The sequence below is a fragment of the Vulpes vulpes genome, chromosome 6 (genome assembly GCF_048418805.1).
Source record: "Vulpes vulpes isolate BD-2025 chromosome 6, VulVul3, whole genome shotgun sequence".
NCBI classification, from domain to species: Eukaryota; Metazoa; Chordata; class Mammalia; order Carnivora; family Canidae; genus Vulpes; species Vulpes vulpes.
In genome coordinates, this window is record NC_132785.1 from 104,647,241 (window position 1) to 104,659,767 (window position 12,527).

A 12,527-nucleotide genomic window follows, 5' to 3' on the forward strand; every position below is an offset into this window, starting at 1 on the left:
CGGGGAGCTGCGCGCGGGCCGGGGGAGCTGCACTCGGGGACGGGGAGCTGCGTCCGGGCTCGAGGCCTGGGAGCTGTGCTCCTGGAGATCATCTTTGAATGCTGACTACTACGCAAGGCATCTAAGGTATAAGGGGAAGTACCAAGAACTGCTTGGATGAAGCAGTTTTGAAATATCTGAAGCCCTGCAAGGAGATAGACAAGGAGCTATTGTACACTGTGAGAGCCCTTGAATGTTCATCACTCTTTTTGTAGTGCCTAGCATGGTGGTTGGCATAACAACCAATAAACAGTTATTGAATTAGTAGACAATGAATAAATAAGAAACACTCTTGCATCAGGGAGTGGAGAATGGGAGAATACACCAAAACCCAAAGTCACAGGGATGTCAAAATCAGGTGTTCATTGGAAGTGATAGGAACCAGGACTAGAAATCAGTAATAACGTAGATGAATGAAAATGGACCAGCAGTTCAGCTGAATAAGAAATCAATAGGCAACCAGGGAAGAGGGAGTAAGGAGATGAGATTAAAATGAATATTTTGCAAGAAGATATATGGAATAGATTTTGGTGAGAAAGAAAAGGAGCAAAAGCAGATGAGGCCAAGTCCCTCATAATTTAAGAGGGATTCGAAAATAGCTTTGAACCAAAAAAAAAAAAAAAGTAAAGAAAATAGCTTTGAAACTGACGAACTGGGATCCTGGGCCGCTCACTCCGCAGGCCTCGGGAGCGGTCGTCCCGCCCCAGCTGCGGCCCCGCGACCACAAGTACAGGTGCCCCGCGGGGACCCTGCCGAGCCCCGAAGACCCGGAAGTGCCTGACCACGCCTACCCACTGCGCCTGCGCGAGGCGCCGCTCTCCGGCGGGCGAGGAGACAGGCGCTGGGCGGGCCGAGAGGCTCGTCGCGCCTGCGCGGAGGGCCCGGGGCGTGCTGCGTCGTTATTTTCCAAACGAGTGGCTGGGGGATCCGTTGGAGGCGGTGGCGTCGCCGTCTGCCGGGTCGCAGCCGCTCCCTCGTCCGTAGGCCTGGCCATGGCGCTGCAGCTCTCCCGGGAGCAAGGCATCACCCTGCGCGGGAGCGCCGAAATGGTGGCCGAGTTCTTCTGTAAGTCCCCCTCGCGCAGGCCAGAGGGCGGGGAGAGCTGAGGCCCGGCGGCCCTGGAGGCCCCGGCCCGACCCCGGAGGCGGGGGACGGGGGTGGGGGGCCGGCTCTCTGCTGCAGCGCCCCCCTGGCTGGAGAATCTAGGCGCCTTCTCCTGGTGCAGCGGGAAGCCCAGGTGCTGCCCAGGCCTGCCTCGCGCCGGCCCCTCCCCCAGCAGCCTGGCTTTAAACTGCGGGTCCGACGGGCTTCCCAGCCCCGGCCCCAGCCCCACCCCCACCCCCACCCCCACCCCCACCCCCACCCCCACCCCGAGCGGGTGGAGCCCCAGTACATTTTGCACACCCCATCCACCAAGCTTTGATTCCGGCGCTGACGGCGATGGACTAGATTTAGGAAACTCTGTCCTGGACCAGGCCATGTTTGTACCCTCTGATAGACTCCGTCAGGAGAAGAGGAGGGAAAAGTGAGGGAGAGGCTTGCTCTGGAGCATTGGACCGGTTAATTAGTTGCTAATCCAGACGCAAAAGCCTATTTCAGCACCTTGTGGTCACATAACCTGAATTGGGGCTTGCATTACCTGTGAGCTTGTAGTTCTACTTTGACCCTAGGTTAATGCAGTTTGGCATTTTTATTTCTGCATAAACGCAGGTATCGTGTTCTTTTCACTTAGAAGCAACATTTTTAAGGATTTTCAGTGGCACTTTTCACCTACTCTGCTTTCAGCAAGACACCCACAAACGTACATTTAGCTTTTTTCGGTTTGATACCATGAATGAAACCGCAGCCACATCTAAATAGGTTTTATTTTCCAGAGTTACAAAGTGAAAATGACTTTAACATTCCTTTTGTTTTCAGTATTTGGCATCAACAGCAATTTATATCAGCGTGGCATATATCCATCTGAAACCTCTACCGGAGTGCAGAAATACGGACTCACCTTGCTTGTAACAACTGATCCTGAGCTCATAAAATAACTCAATAATGTAGTGGAACAACTGAAAGGTATTTAATTGTTGAAAACCATTTTGAGTTTTGCAGGCCTTCTTGGACCCATAATTTCTGGCATCTTGATGTTCATTTTTCAGCTCTATACAAAGAGGTGTAAAACACTGCAATCACAAATATAGTGATTCTCAATCGGAAGGAAGCAAATAATAAGTTGAAAGAAAGTCCACTCTTCCCTACCACATTTTGAGTGGGTTAAATACGTTGATGTTAGGAATCTGATCTGGCTTCACAAAACTGTCTCTATCAACTCCCTTTGATTTTTGCATTTCTTGTAGGCAGGTGGAACAAGTTGGAATTTTACATAACTATGATGGTGTTTATTATTGGAGAGAAATCCACTATATATTTTTAACATGATATGTTTTTTATAGCTGTCTAGAGATTAAAACCATCATTATTTTATAATAAAAGAAAATGAAATTGGATCCAGCCTGGGAACTAAACTTAAAAAAAAATACTACTAATAGAGTACCCAATAAAGTTTTCTAATGTCTTACTGTCTTCATTTGTCTTTGTTAAAATCCTGCCAGTAAGTTAGCCATTTCTATCTGAACATTCTTTGTTTTTTCTTAGCTCAAGAAATTACTGAATACTTGTTGAATGAATACTTGTTCTCCATCTATTCTTTTTTCCCCCCATGTTTTTCTCTACTTAGGAGTCTCACTTCTAATTTTTCTGTGTTATAGGGTGTTTCTCCCTGGCTCCTCATTTGACCTTCCAAAACTAGTTCCAAAAAAACATTACAGTAATTTTTTTTAATTTCTGAGTCATATATATATATTTTTTTTTCTGTTTCATTTTTTAAATTCTATTAATTGTATTTTTATCATCTTCAGGGCTAAATCACCCAGGGCTATACTCAGATTATTTAGCCTGAAACGTAGAAGTAACTAAGAATCTATGTCACCTTCATTTGATGAAGAAGCAAGCCCTGCCTAAGCTACTGGTTTTTAGGTTGTCTCCTTTAAGACTACACTGATGACATTTCACCTCAGTTGTATGTAGACCTCCCTATTTAATCTGTCCCTTTTATTTTAGTTAGAATGGAGGAATTGCTCTTCTTAGAGGCAAATTGTTCGCTCTCTGTAACCTTTTGCATATTTAATGGTATTTACTTGCAGAACTGAAGACAAGTGAGAATTCCCTGAGTCAAATTTTCCAAATATTCTCTCATTGGATCATACACTGCACCTTCTTAGCATTTATTACAATTAAAATTTTACATTTATTGCTGCAGTGATTAGATTAATGCTCATCTTCTGCAGTTTACCTTGGATTAGAGTATACTGCATGTTCACTACTCTGTCCTTAGCCTTCAGTACTAGCTACATCTGGTACAGATACTGAGAATTGGAAAACGGGAGCTAGGTTATGGTGAGGCAGGTTTTCTGTACAGGTTGGAGGAGTTCCAAAATACCAGTGGCAGGAATTTGCTAAGGGTAGAAAGTAAGACCTGGGAAGAGTTATTTTGGAATGCAGTGAACCTTAAAAGATGCCTTGTTATGTATTGCAGATTGGTTATACAAGTGTTCAGTTCAGAAACTGGTGGTAGTCATCTCAAATATTGAAAGCGGTGAAGTCCTTGAAAGGTGGCAGTTTAATATTGAGTGCAACAAGACTGCAAAAGATGACAGGCAAGTATGAATTAAATTGCTTCCACTTTCATAGATTTTTTTTCCAAAACTTGTTCTCTTGACTAAATGAGTTCTAACTATATTGAACTAGTTTCGTATAAGGTAGTTTGTTTCTAACTATGTTAGATTCAATCTTTCATCTTCCGTGGAGAAGGATTAGACTCACAAACTGTGCTCACAAGAGTCGTGCCTATTATGGACTTGTATAGTGTACTCTTAACATAATTGCCCTTAGTCTAAAATCCAAAAATTTCAACCTTTAGTATTTATGGTGCTATATGTAAGCTACACATGATGTATTAGGTGGGCCATTTTATGAATTGTGTCAAGGTACTTTTAACCATGAAGTATTATCCTAGACTTTCTCCTAGCTTGATCTGCAGATCTACTGTATTTCATTTAATGCTATGAACTTCCTAAGACACTCTTAACTGAGGTTCTTAGATCCTCTGGATGGGAAATGCCCCTCATTAAATGCTAATTCTTAGCATTGTCCTAAGCATGCTTACTTGTAAACTCAACTCTCTCTCATAATGATATGTAGTTTGTTCCTGAAGCCTTTGGTCTATTTTAGAAAATGTTTAATTATAAAAACAACTTGATATAACATCTTATTTGAAGCACTACAGAATTAGACATTTAGGTATTACTAAAAATGCCGAAAGGATTATGCCATTTAAAGATCTTAGATACTACTTGTTATCTTTATTTTACAATATGCTGAATGTTTCCTGAGTTGAAGCACTTGACAGGTTTTCTAGTCATCTGTTATTTAATGACCTGATACTAAGATCAGCCTTAAAAACTGGAATAATAAATGAAATTATAATCGTTTTTTAAAAATTCCTTTTGAATGCATTACTTAATTTGAGTTTTGAAGCATTTAATCAAACAAATAATCTTACCAGTGTTTTAAATAACTTGTTAAAACTTAAAATGAATCAACTCATTTGGTTTCTTCAGTAGCACACCCAGAGAAAAGTCTCAGAAGGCTATCCAGGATGAGATCCGACAGATCACAGCTACTGTGACGTTTCTGCTGCTGTTGGAAGTCTCTTGTAAGTATTATATGACTTCATGTTGGTTCAGATTTGTTGTGGAAAGACTAAACTATTTAAGAATTAGTTTTGTTGAATTTTTTCTTAATTATCCATGTCATGGTATATAAGTGAGAAAAATGTCATGAATCTAAAGTAATGCTGGTTGCATTTATTTACAAGTGCTGAATAGGGAAAGAATGAAAGTTTCCTACAGTACTCCTGAATATTTTGATGTAATTTCGTCCATTACTTTTATTTTCTACATATTTCCTTGTATATAATCAAGACTTACAGGTATAACTGTGTCTTTCTTTTCTAGCTTAGTTACTCCTTCATTCATCAGATATACCCTAAATGCCTACTGTATGCCTGACACGGTTCTGGGCATTGGGATACAGCGGTCACAGAACCAAGATGTTCTCTTTCTCTGGCTTAGATTCATGCTGCCTCATGATTAATTATATACTTTCTGCAAATATCTTTAATGGCTTTTCTCTTTGAAGAAAAAAAACCTCGAGTTTTTTCATTAAGTAAAAAGGAGTACAATATTTTCTGTACTAAAATTTCCATTGAAGAAGTGCAATTAGCTAATATAACTGATTAGAGATCAAGCTAAACTAGCTTTTCTGACATGATAGGTGGCTCACATGTGAGGGACACAGGAAGGATAGTTGTACCTTTCAAAAAATAATTGTACTTTAATGATCTTATCCCCAATTTAGGTTCATTTGACCTACTGATTTATGCAAAGATTTGGTTGTACCTGAAAAATGGGAAGAGTTGGGACCTCAGTTTATTACCAATTCTGAGGAAGTCTGTCTTCGTTCATTTACTACTACTACTATCCACAAAATAAATAGCATGGTGGCCTATAAAATTCCCACCAATGACTGAGGATGAGATAAGGACAGTGATGTACTTGTAGTTCTCAGATGCGGTTTTCCTGAAACCAAGTCAAGTATAGTTGATAAATTATGTTTCACTGGTTAATCTTTAGACTGGGAAAACAACACAACATTATACATCTATTGAACTGTGCATAATTGTTCCATTTTTGGTACCTGTATGACTTTATACAGGGTAGGCATAAATTATTGCACGTTGTTCAAAAGGGAACTAGCAGATCACATCAGTATTGTTGTCAAGTCCTTGAAAGTAGTAACTGTAGATGGATAACTTTTGCCATAAAGCTAAATGCCTTATTAAATCAGACCTTTTGGTCAAGTACTTTGACTCTGGAATATAGGTAGGGAGATATTAAATGTAAAATACAGGAAAAGAAGTCTGAATATTGAGAGTCTTTGTTTAGGTTCTGAAATTATCTAATCATAATCTGCAAGTAATGAAACATTGCTTCTAAGAGGTCTCTGCCATTTATCTCATTTGTATATTTTCCATATTGAAAACATTTCCAATTATTTGATTTTAATTTGTTGGAGAACTCGAACTTGCAAAGCTATGTATATTGCCACTGTTTAAATTCCTGTGACACAAAACTCAAATTTTTTTTATGTTTTATAAAATCAAGCTTTATTATTTATTTTTTATTTTTTTTAATAATAAATTTTTTTTTATTGGTGTTCAATTTGCCAACATACCGAATAACACCCAGTGCTCATCCCGTCAAGTGCCCCCCTCAGTGCCCATCACCCATTCACCCCCACCCTCCTCCCCTTCCACCACTCCTAGTTTGTTTCCCAGAGTTAGGAGTCTTTATGTTCTGTCTCCCTTTCTGATATTTCCTACCCATTTCTTCTCCCTTCCCTTCTATTCCCTTTCACTATTATTTGTATTCCCCAAATGAATGAGAACATACAATGTTTGTCCTTCTCCCATTGACTTATTTCACTCAGCATAATACCCTCCAGTTCCAACCACGTTGAAGCAAACGGTGGGTATTTGTCATTTCTAATGGCTGAGTAATATTTCATTGTATACATAAACCACATCTTCTTTATCCGTTCATCTTTCGATGGACACCGAGGCTCCTTTCACAGTTTGGCTCTTGTGGACATTGCTGCTATAAACATCGGGGTGCAGGTGTCCCGGAGTTTCATTGCATCTGTATCTTTGGGGTAAATCCCCAACAGTGCAATTGCTGGGTCGTAGGGCAGGTCTATTTTTAACTCTTTGAGGAACCTCCACGCAGTTTTCCAGAGTGACTGCACCATTTCACATTCCCATCAACGGTGTAAGAGTGTTCCCTTTCTCCACATCCTCTCCAACATTTGTGGTTTCCTGCCTTGTTAATTTTCCCTATTCTCACTGGTGTGAGGTGGTATCTCATTGTTGTTTTGATTTGCATTTTCCTGATGGCAAGTGATGCAGAGCATTTTCTCATGTGCATGTTGGCCATGTCTATGTCTTCCTCTGTGAGATTTGTGTTCATGTCTTTTGCCCATTTCATGATTGGATTGTTTGTTTCTTTGGTGTTGAGTTTAAGAAGTTCTTTATAGATCTTGGAAACCAGCCCTTTATCTGATATGTCATTTGCAAATATCTTCTCCCATTCTGTAGGTTGTCTTTGAGTTTTGTTGTCTGTATCCTTTGCTGTGCAAAAGCTTCTTATCTTGATGAAGTCCCAATAGTTCATTTTTGCTTTTGTTTCTTTTGCCTTTGTGGATGTATCTTGCAAGAAGTTACTGTGGCCGAGTTCAGAAAGCGTGTTGCCTGTGTTCTCTAGGATTTGGATGGAATCTTGTCTCACATTTAGATCTTACATCCATTTTGAGTTTATCTTTGTGTATGGTGCAAGAGAGTGGTCTAGTTTCATTCTTCTGCATGTGGATGTCCAATTTTCCCAGCATCATTTATTGAAGAGACTGTCTTTTTTTCCAGCAGATAGTCTTTCCTCCTTTGTCGAATATTAGTTGACCATAAAGTTGAGGGTCCAGTTCTGGATTCTCTATTCTGTTCCATTGATCTATGTGTCTGTTTCTGTGCCAGTACCACACTGTCTTGATGACCACAGCTTTGTAGTACAACCTGAAATCTGGCATTGTGATGCCCCCAGCTATGGTTTTCTTTTTTAAAATTCCCCTGGCTATTCGGGGTCTTTTCTGATTCCACACAAATCTTAAAATAATTTGTTCTAACTCTGAAGAAAGTCCATGACAGGGATTGCATTAAACGTGTAAATTGCCCTGGGTAACACTGACATTTTCATAATATTAATTCTTCCAATCCATGAGCATGGAATATTTTCCATCTCTTTGTGTGTTCCTCAATTTCTTTCGGAAGTGTTCTATAGTTTAAAACCATCAGTTTCCTAGTAGAAAGGTAACACCGTCTTCATGTAACATGTTTTTAACAGGCTCCTGTAGATGCTGTGACACTGAAGAAGATGCCCAGATGACAAATCAATGTTTAGTATCACTAACCATTAGGGAAATGCAAGTGAAATCCACAGTGAGATATCACACTACACAGCTATCAGAATAGCTAAAATAAAAAATGACAACACCAAATGCTCATGTGGATGAGGGGAAACTGAATGACTCATACGGTACTAGGGAGACTGTGAAATGGCACAGCCATTCTGGAAAACAGTTGGACAGTTTCTTAAAAAACAAAACATAGCAGCCACCATATAACCTGGCTCTTGCAGTCCTGGGCATTTAGCCCAGAGAAGTGAAGACTTAATGCTGACACAAAAACCTGTATGCAGATGTTTATAGTAGCTTTGTTAGTGACAGCCAAAACCTGCAGACAATCCCGAACTCCTTCAACAGGTAGTTAGGCAAACTGTGATACATTCGTATCATGATGTAGTACTAAGGGACACCAAGAAATGAACTGTGAATACTTGCAGCCGTCCAGATGAGTCTCCAGTTACATCAAATGGAAAAAAGCAAATCCCCAAATGTCATAAACTATGTGATCCCATCTGTATAACATTTTTGAAAGGCCAACATTATACACATGGAGAACAGATTTGTGATTGCCAGGGATTAAAGAGGTGGTGGAGGGGGAAAGAAATTTGTGTGGTTGTAAATGGGTAATAGGAAGGACCCTTGTGGTGATGGAAGTGTCTCTGGAAGACTCCATCTTTAAAAAAACTGATGTCATCTCTCTGTATTATTTCTTATAGCTGCAAATGAATCTACAGTTATCTCAAAATAAAAAAGATTACTTTTAAAAAATCAAAACTTGGAGGCCAAGATAGGGAAACCAGTATGTCAGTTTGGCAGTTATGACATGAGCCTTGAATCTGTGACATCATAATGGCAGTGATCGTGGAGCACTGCGGAATCTTCAGGCTTCAAGCATTTGACAGTACTCTGCCAAGTGCTGTAGACTCACTCGGTTTCCCGTCCCACGAATTGAAGAAAAAAGGATGTTCCCATCAATCAGAAAGCATGCTGAACTTACAGGGGGTCATTCAAGGCTTCACCGCATGAGGTAGTCTTCTGATACACTATTTCTGATCATCCAGACAGACCGGCAATAATATGAAGTGTTGTTTTCTTTTTGTTCCTTCTAATACATAGAAACTAATTAGTAACTTCAGCACCAGCTTCCTGAAAAGCTGCTCCTGTTCAGAAGATTCAGTGCTACTGAGTAGAAGGGAGCAGGCTTTATACATCCTTGGGGGAGGCGGAGGCACTTTCTTGGCTCCACGAGAGAGCCAACTCTCTCTCTCCATGAGAGAATTTTCAGCGGGTCTATGAAAATACCTGTCCTATTTATGAAAGAATTTTTACATTCTGTTCAATTGAGTTGTTTTACCTATTTTGACCAGGAAGTCCTGTCAGAGCTCAGCCAAGCAATGGCTGAACTCTTGTGTTCAGAAACTTTTTGAGGTTTCCAGTATGTTTGCTGATCTTTGAGAATTTTTACCCAATTTTGAATATTGAATTAGATAAGATGGGGGTCAATATCCAGGATCTTCAGTTATCTTCATTTTTATCTTAACATAAAAGCAAATTGTAATTAATTCTTCACACATTGCTTTATTTTATATTAGGCCACAAGTTGTCCAGTTTGTTGTTGTTCATTCACCTTCTTGTAATCTGCTCTACCTTTGGCTTCTTGGCTCTCGCCTACCTAATGGCTCACGATTAGCTTGGCTGCTTTTCTCCACCACACCTCTAAGTGTTGGCATGCCCAAGGGCTTCATCCTTGAAACTGTCCTCCTCCTGCATCAGTTCCCCAAGTGACCTCACCTCTTTCTATAGCTTTCTGTAACTCAGGGATCCCTGATTCTGAGCTCTGGAGCTCTGCTTTGGGGGTTGAGACTAAATTTTAGTGTTGTGTGAACCTTGACACTTGGCATTAAACTATATTGTGTATTTGACTAGTAACTAGCTGCTCTGTGTTTGATGTGTTGCAGGAAGAGCTCGTCTGTGGAGGTGGACACCCACAGCGAAGGCCCTACATCATCTGAGGGTGCCACTCGTACCGTGCTCATCCATGGCCCCGTTGAGCTCAAGAAAGGCTGGTGGAGGCAGAAGCGGCAGCTTTTCTTGTACAGCGATTCGTTGCTGATGTCTAATACCAAGTAGGTGTACCATGTTTCGTGCTCTTGTGATTCTCAAAAAAATTGCATTCCCATTGACCCTTAGTATAAGAAAACATTACATTTTTTTTTTCTTTTGTGTTTGCCTATGCTTGAATCCTTCATTCCACGAGTACTTCTGGAGGTCTTGTTTTGTGTCATGTCCCTGCAGTGAATGCAATTGACAATGTGACAGGCCAGTGTCTCTCCTGCCTGGGACTTACAAATGATAAAAATAAGAGGGGGAATGATAATGATTAGTGCTACTAATAGAAGGTGGATAGGGGACTGTGTGGAGAGGGTGGGAACGTATTAGAGAGGAAGAGTGTAGCAGGGCCTCTCTGAGGTGGAGCATTAAAACCAAATCTATGAGAGGAGAAGCAGCCACATTCCCAGACAATGTGCCTGAGCCGTCAAGGTTGAGGGACTTGCAGGCCTACATGGGTACAATTTGACCCCTCAGAGAGAAGGGCTCAGGGAAGCCTGATTTGACTAGAGCCCAGAGCGCGGGCCATGCTATCAGATATGATACTGTGCTCAGGGGTTTAGTCACACAGGGTCTTCACAGGCCATGGTAAAAAAAAAAGTGGAAATATTTTGCCGAAGGATTTTTAACTAGGGGACTGACCAAATCTTATTTATATTTCTAGCAAATTTTTCTGACTGTTGGTAGATAATAGATGGATGGGTAAGCAAGAGTGGAAGCAGGGAGACTAGTTAGGGGAGGCAATAGCCCTGATGGATGGTATCAGGGCTCTATCTTAGCAGTTTAGTAAAAAGGAAAGATGGAGCAGGGTAGCCCTGGTGGCTCAGGGGTTTAGCGCTGCCTTTAGCCCAGGGCTTGATCCTGGAGACTTGGGATCGAGTCCCACGTCAGGCTCTTCAGGGGGCCTGCTTCTCCCTCTGCCTCTGTCTCTGCTTCTCTCTCTCTCCTCTCTGTGTTTCTCATGAATAAATAAATAAATCTTTTTTAAAAAGATGGAGCAGATAGATGGAATGTAGGAGAAAGAATCAACTGTGTGCACTTTCCTCTCAACCCTGAACACAAATGCATCAAATATCCAGTCTAGAACATGATGATTGCTCAGTAAATGTCTGGGAGCAGGTCATGGAAGGTCCCCTGTTTACTTACTCCATCTCTGTTTGCATTATTCACAAAACATGGAAGACGAAGAAGACTCCCACAAACAAAATATCAAGAAGTGTTTTGGTCATGAGAAAAGACTAACCCCCTCTTTTTTACTGCCTTCACCCTAGATCCCAGTTATGCCATGTCATAGGTAAGACATGCTAGTAATAATTTGGCAAAATGCTATACTCATCTGAGTTACATTAATAATTTATCAGGGGCTTACTACATGTCAGATACTATGCTAAAAAACTTTACGTACCTAATTTTGTCCAACCTTACAACTACCCTGCGAGATGGGATTATTTTTATTTTGGAGAACCTTGATGCTCAGAGTTCTAATGCTGCCCAGGTTACCACATTAGTAATTGACAGAGTCTACATTTGAAATTAGGTCTATTTATTTCAAAGCACAGGCTTTTATTCACTATGTGGTGCTACCACTTCTATTCTCTCTTTTCTCCTGAATTTCATAGAACATTCCATGAACACCTAGATTGTTTCATTATTGAAATCAACCCTTCCTTTACATTGAGTGAACAACTAACTCCAGTCTGCTTGGTAAGAAATAGATCAGACGCTTAGTGAATTGAAAAATGAAGGAAATATAGGTATCAAAAAAAATCAGAGGCAAAGATAGCAGTAAAATATATTTGAGATTAGGGAAGTTGCCCATAGATGTAACCTTGAAGGTGGTGATGTCCTAAGGAGGACAAAGAGAAAAAGAATGTCCAGGCCTTGGCATGAGGTCCATATGAAAGACTCTCCTCCTCCTGACAGAGGGCCAAGTCATTATTTTAAAAATGCAGACTAGTTACCGTTCTCTTTATTTAACCAAGGTGAGTATGGGAGACCAAAATATGTGGGATGCACGCTGGGAACCACACTAGGTACGTCACAGATGCCTCACCCACCTGGGTTGCTCAGTGATTGAGCATCTGCCTTTGGCTCAGGTCGTGATCCCTGCATCCTGGGATCGAGTCCCACATCAGCTTCCCCACAGGGAGCCTGCTTCACCCTTTGACTATGTCTCTGCCTTTCTCTGTGTATCTCTCATGAATAAATAAAATTCTTCTCACAGTCCTCCGAGGCCAGTATTTTTTATCATCCACAGGCTG

The 12,527-nt window shown here is 41.0% G+C and overlaps 1 pseudogene; it reads left to right on the forward strand.

The window, feature by feature from the left end:
* The first annotated feature begins 1,031 nt into the window (after nucleotides 1-1,031).
* LOC112927227 (mitotic spindle assembly checkpoint protein MAD2A-like) lies at nucleotides 1,032-10,253 on the forward strand (annotated as a pseudogene).
* Nucleotides 10,254-12,527: the final 2,274 nt, after the last annotated feature.